The sequence below is a fragment of the Notamacropus eugenii genome, chromosome 1 (genome assembly GCF_028372415.1).
Source record: "Notamacropus eugenii isolate mMacEug1 chromosome 1, mMacEug1.pri_v2, whole genome shotgun sequence".
NCBI lineage: Eukaryota > Metazoa > Chordata > Mammalia > Diprotodontia > Macropodidae > Notamacropus > Notamacropus eugenii.
Genome location: NC_092872.1, coordinates 739,452,427 through 739,458,216, shown reverse-complemented (window position 1 = coordinate 739,458,216; position 5,790 = coordinate 739,452,427). Strand labels below are relative to the sequence as shown.

At 47.2% G+C, this 5,790-nt stretch overlaps 1 long non-coding RNA gene across 2 annotated transcripts; it reads right to left on the bottom strand.

The window, feature by feature from the left end:
• Nucleotides 1-600: 600 nt before the first annotated feature.
• Nucleotides 601-3,868, bottom strand: LOC140517209 (uncharacterized). Of its 2 annotated transcripts, none has more exons than XR_011971515.1 (2): nt 3,517-3,868; nt 601-1,800 (listed from the first exon to the last, which is right to left on the bottom strand). It is a non-coding gene; the product is annotated as an uncharacterized lncRNA (long non-coding RNA). The 2 variants fall into 2 exon arrangements; XR_011971520.1 differs by having other exon boundaries at nt 3,749-3,868.
• Nucleotides 3,869-5,790: the final 1,922 nt, after the last annotated feature.

Genomic DNA, 5,790 nt, shown 5'->3' with positions numbered 1-5,790 from the left:
GGCAAGTGGCAGTCCCGCAGACAGGGCCCCTGTTCTGATGCTGGGCATTCCACAACAACAGGAAGGGAGAAGGGAGGGAGCGCAGCCTGAGTCAGCAGGCTGAGATCAGAGTCGAGAAGGGCTAAATCAAACTGAAGCCTGCAGGCAGGAAAAGCGATTAAACTAGCTGATGTCAGTGCCCAGGGCCCAGACCAAGCCCAGACCAGGAATCCATCCATGACTTCGCCCATTTACAAAGTGCAGCCCTCACCACAATCTCCGGGGTCATTTTATAAGATTGAGAGCTAGAAAGGACCTCAGAGCCCATGTAGTCCATTAAAAAATTTATTTTTCCTCTTCTATATTTTTGAGTTTCATTTTTTTTTTTTATTTCTGTGAGGTAGCTGTCTCTGGATATGCCTTCACCCCCAGGGGCCAGTTGGAGCTAGCTTGGTTTAGAAAATGCCAATAGTGCAGATTAAACGTAAATGTGTGTCATACAAATATTTTTTGGAGGGACAGGTGGTTGTTAAACATTTACCAACAGATCCCTGTGTTCAGGGGTTCTTCACCTGGTACCCAAAGATCATGCATAGGTTTCAGGGCATTCTGGAACTCAAATGGGAGAAAAATGACATCTTTATTGCAATAGAATTGGTTTCCTGTATTACCATCTGTTTTAATTTTTGTATTTTATGCATTAAAAAATATTCTTCTGAAAAGGGGGGCAGGGTTCCATCATCTTCACCAGACGGCCTAAGGAAAACATAGTACAACAAAGGTTACTAACCCCCTGGACAAATTCAGCCTCCTCTTTTTACTGAGGAAGATATTAAGGCCTGGGGGGAGAGGATGAAGAGATTAGCTGGAGGTCACAGAAGGGATGAATAACAGAATCAGGCTTTAAACCCAGCTCTGAGGACTCAAGTCCAAGGCCAATTTGACCCTGAAGGGATCTCTGTGTAAAACTGATTGGTACCAATTCAATAAGGTTAAGTTTGATAGGGATCAAAGTAAAGCCTTACCCCTGGGTTCCAGAAATCAACTTTATAAGATTGGAGAGGTTTTGTTTGTTTGTCTGAAAAAGATCTGAGGGCATTAGTGGACTGCAAGTTCACCATAAGTCAGCAGGTGTGAGGCTAACAGTCTTAAAAGCTAAGGTGATCTTGGACTCAATAAGAGAGGCTTCAGGTCCAATAATAAGGATGTACTCCATTCTGCTCTTCTGGGGTACCATAGTCCCAGACCCCATATTTAAAAAGGACAGTCACAGAAGTCCAGGTGTGATTCTGGACAGTCTGGTAGATTGGATTTGGGACTGGAAAGAAATAGGATGCTTATAGATCATGTAACAGTTTAACAGGAGGTTTACTTGGTCATAGCAGGGAAAGGATGTTCAGTAAGGATACAGCATTGATTCACTTGGGTGTAGCTTTTTTGCTTCTGTGTTGGCCATATTGACTGGTGACTGTTTTTAGGTCACCAGGGAACTCCATCAATAACCCCAAATCTAGTCTCCTGAGACACGTGAGTCTTGGGACAGTTTTCATACCTATTGTGAGCGTTATGAGGCTATTTTGAGGATGAAATGAGGTAATATTGGCAAAGCACTTTGCAAATCTTAAACCTTCTATGAACGTTAGCTATTGCTGTGGTTGTCATTCAGGAGGGGGCCAGAGAAGGCCCCTTGAGGTCCCTTCCAGTCTAGCAGCCTTGGGTCTGGGGCTCCTCTGCCCCCTAATGCACCATAGGATTACAGAGGCATAGCAGAACTGTCGCCTCAGTCCTTGGAATGCTGCCTGGGTCCAGCTACTCCTCTTCCTGAAAGGAAAAAAGTCCATTTACTTGGGATGTGGGTTGGGGGAGGTAACCTAGAAAATTTCAAAGAAAAAAACATTTTTTTCTCACAAAGACATTTTGAGTTTTTCCAAAAACAATCAGAAAAGATGCTTCTCCTCTCTCCTTCCACAATTTCTGTTTTTCCCCCCAGGGCTTCACATCTCTAAATATACCAAATATAATTTTATGACCAATCTCAGCTATACATAATACATGCCTAAATTCACCAAATGACTTCAGCTCTTTAAAGGACTCTAAAAAAAAATCGTATCGCATCTATTTCAGTTTTCACAAATTTTCAGGCCTCTCTTGTCCCCCTCCTCCATCCCTACCCACCTCTACCTCCCAACCAGGGCCTCTACATTTCCCATTTCCATTTTCTGGACCAGTTGGGAGTCCTCAGTCCTCAGGAAGCTTAGAAGATAGACCAGGGCATCTGTCAGCTATGCCCATCCCCAGGGGATCTTCTAGACCTAGGGAAGTGAGGGGGCAGGGAGTTCGATGTCTCCTTGGTTTGCAAGGTCTTTGAGGTGGTGAGACGGGGCAGTAAAGAGGTGGAAAGGAGAGGCTGAAATGGGTGGTTGGAACAGGAACTACCAAATTCCCTGGGGATGAAGGGCCAAGGACAGGAGGGCATGTCATTGAATAAATATGTACAAAGACACCTTGGGAAAGTCACTTTCAGCTGAGCCTCATTTTCCTCATTTGTAAAATGGAGTTAGACTAGATGACTTGAAAAGTCCCTTCCAACTCAGATAATCCATATTTTAGAGTCCCTTCCTCCCCACAGTTCATCAATGCACAGCCTTGGAAAACTTAGGAAATTGCTGGAAATGGCCTTACAGTGTGAGGATCTGAGTAGTACCAGATACCTGATACTGTAGTCAGGGAAGACCTGAGTTCAGATATGGCCTCAAACACGTATTAGCTGTGTAATCTATGACAAATGTCTTAACTTGTCTGCCTCAGTTTCCTCACCTTTAAAGGAGGGATAATATATAATACCACCTACCTCTCAGAGTTGTTGTGAGGTTCAAATGAGTTAATAGTTGTAAAGCACTTAGTCCAGTGCCTGGTATACAGTAGGTGCTTAACAAATCATTGGCCCCTCTTTCCAGCTCCCCGATTATAACCAAGCTCGCTGTTGGAGAGCAAAAGGGCCCTGCCATTGAGGGTGGGAGTCGGGGGAGGTATTGCTCAGGCTTCTTGGAGGACAGTTTCACTCAACACTGTTGCCAAGGGCTGATGACAAATACCTATTGACTTAATAATCGCTGCCATTTTAAAGTTTGCCAAAAAAAGATATTTTATATATATATATACACATATATACACATATATGTATATATATAATATCCATATATATCTATCTTTGTGTGTATGTATATATGCATGTATACATACATACACATATCTTTATGTGTGTGTATACATGCATATATAATGTGTATGTGTATATACATACATATGTAATGTACATGTGTGGGTGTATATTCATACATACACACACACACACACATTTAATCACCTTTGATTTTTGTGACTTCCAGTTCACCGCTAAGCCTTCCAAAACTGACTCCTTATCTCAATCCCAGAGGGGCAGTCATAGTCTGAGCCCTAGCTCTAGCCCCTGACTGGCCCCAAACTAACTGACCTTGGCCATCCTCACTTCCAATGGCCCCCTGCTTGAGAACCAACCTTCAGGGAGCTCTCTGGACCTCTATGTCGTGTTTCTAGAGGGATCATAGCTGGAAGAGACCTCCCTGGAGCCCAGCCTCAGGGGAAGGACGGACCATTCTCATCACTGCTTCTTCGGTCCAAAGAACCAGAGCCCTCCTAATCCCAGAACCAAGTCAGGACTCTAGATGTGTCCAGTCCCCAAGCCCACAAGCTTCAGGGCTCATAGATTCGATATTCCCTTGCTTCTCACCCCATCCAAAGGAGCGGCACCAGGGCAGCCTCAGAGGCTCCAGGACTCCAAGACTGGCAAGGGAACTCGGGAGAGGAAAAGGTCGGACAGTTCCAGACCTTTAAAGGTCATAGAGGAAAAGACCAGTGGGAGGGAAGGAGGAGGAGGAGGAGGAGGAGGAGGAGGAGGAGGAGGAGGAGGAGGAGGAGGAGGAGGAGGAGGAGGAGGAGGAGGAGGAAGCCGGGCAAAGGAGGAGGGAGACCGACCCTCCTCCGGCCCCATTCCGTAAAACAAAAAAACATTATTTCTTCTATTTCCTTTTCCCTAGATTAATGATAAACTGTCCATCCCCCCAAAGAAGCTGATAAAGGCTCTAATTTAACTGGGAGGCTTAGAAATGCCATTTCTACGCAAAACAGGGAGCCAATAATGAACAGGCAGCCCGGCGCGGCTTGATGGAAAAGGCTGCGTGCGCTTGCCCCGCTCGGAGCCCCGGCCCGATGCCCGACAGCTACGAGCCGGCTCGGCGAAGCGCAATCGTCTTTAGTCAAAGCAGCCCAGAGCGCTCGCAGCCAACTGGAAATTAGCATCCCAGGGCAAATATGCAGCCAATTTGAGATAATGAGGCCTGATTATGCCATCCAATGAATGTTAACGAGGCGGCCCGGCGACGGCGGCCTTATCTCGCCGGCCTTCCATTTATTTTTTTAATCGCCTCGCTTTTGAACTCTTTTATTTGTTTTTGCTTCTACTTATTCCCTCCCCTCCCCCTTCTCCGCTCTCTCGCAGCCCTCCCTCCTCCGCCACTGCAGGGGCTGCGGGACCTGACTCCCAAGCCCTGGTCTGCCACCTTCACCCCACTAGGACTCTGCCCCCTGGGCCCTGGAGGAAGGGGACAGGAGAGACATGTGGTGCACCATAGGCTAGGGAAGGGTGACTGCAGAGAGGTGAGCCAGAGAGCTGGGTCATCAGGCTCTCCTGCCCCCCATCAGAGGGGGCGATGCAGGGCTCCTGGTCTGATGGGGGATACACAAGTCGTATCCTGTGGTAGCCCCTGCTGAGAGAGGGGTACCACTTTTGCCCCCACTCCACCTCTACTCTGATGAGGAGACCCACCTTCTGTCTTCAGGGATCCCTTGGTCTTTTGGGGGTAGGGCACAACCCCTTACCCTCCTGTATCTCTAGACTAAGGGAGACCCACGGCTCGTCCCCTCAGGGCCCATCTACTTTGGTCTGAGAGGACAGGCCCTGTAACCTTGGACCTCTGGGTCTGTGGGAGAATTGGGGGGCGGGGGGGGGGGGGGGCGGGGTAGATTTCCAAGTAGCTGGAGCATTTGGCAGCCTAGAGAAGAGATGGGACATCCAGGTCTCCAAATAGTTTGGTCATAATTGCTAAACAAAGAGAAGCTGTGTAGTGCAAATGTCCCTTCAGGATTTGAACATGGATCCTCTGATTCCCAAGCGGCCTCCCAAGTTCAAATCCTGCACTGCCTGTGTGACCTTGAACAAATCCCTGAATGTCTCTGAGCTTCATGTGTCCTGGAACAGGGCAGGCCTGTGAACTTTTTCAAAAAAAGCCAAAAATTGTATTTTCAATAGAATTGGTTGCCTTTGTAATCCTGTGCATTTAAAGACATGGTTCTAAGAAGGGACCTGTGGTCTTCACTAGACTGAGTGCCAAAGGGATCCATGATCCCCTCAAAGGGGATCAGGGTAAAATATCTCCAGGTTCTCTTCCAAAGCTTGATCTCTGATCCTTCCACCCTAGTCATAGCACAGAGGGCTGCTCCCAATTCCCTTTAATGACTTGTTAGAAATCTGTCCTTCTGGCATTTGGCAGAACTCCTCTGGAATGATTTTATCTTTTCAGGAAACTTGGAACAAGGGCAGGATTTACCTGAGAGTTAACGAGCCGTTCATCTGGAAAGGAGGTTTTCTGGGAGAGGGGACTGGAAAGCAGACAAGACAGTCCTAGTACCCCAATGGTTTCTTGGAGCCAGGCATTGGGCCTGAAAGCTGGAGAGTCTTTCTCATGGGTGGATGAGTGTGTTTCCTTTGACTGG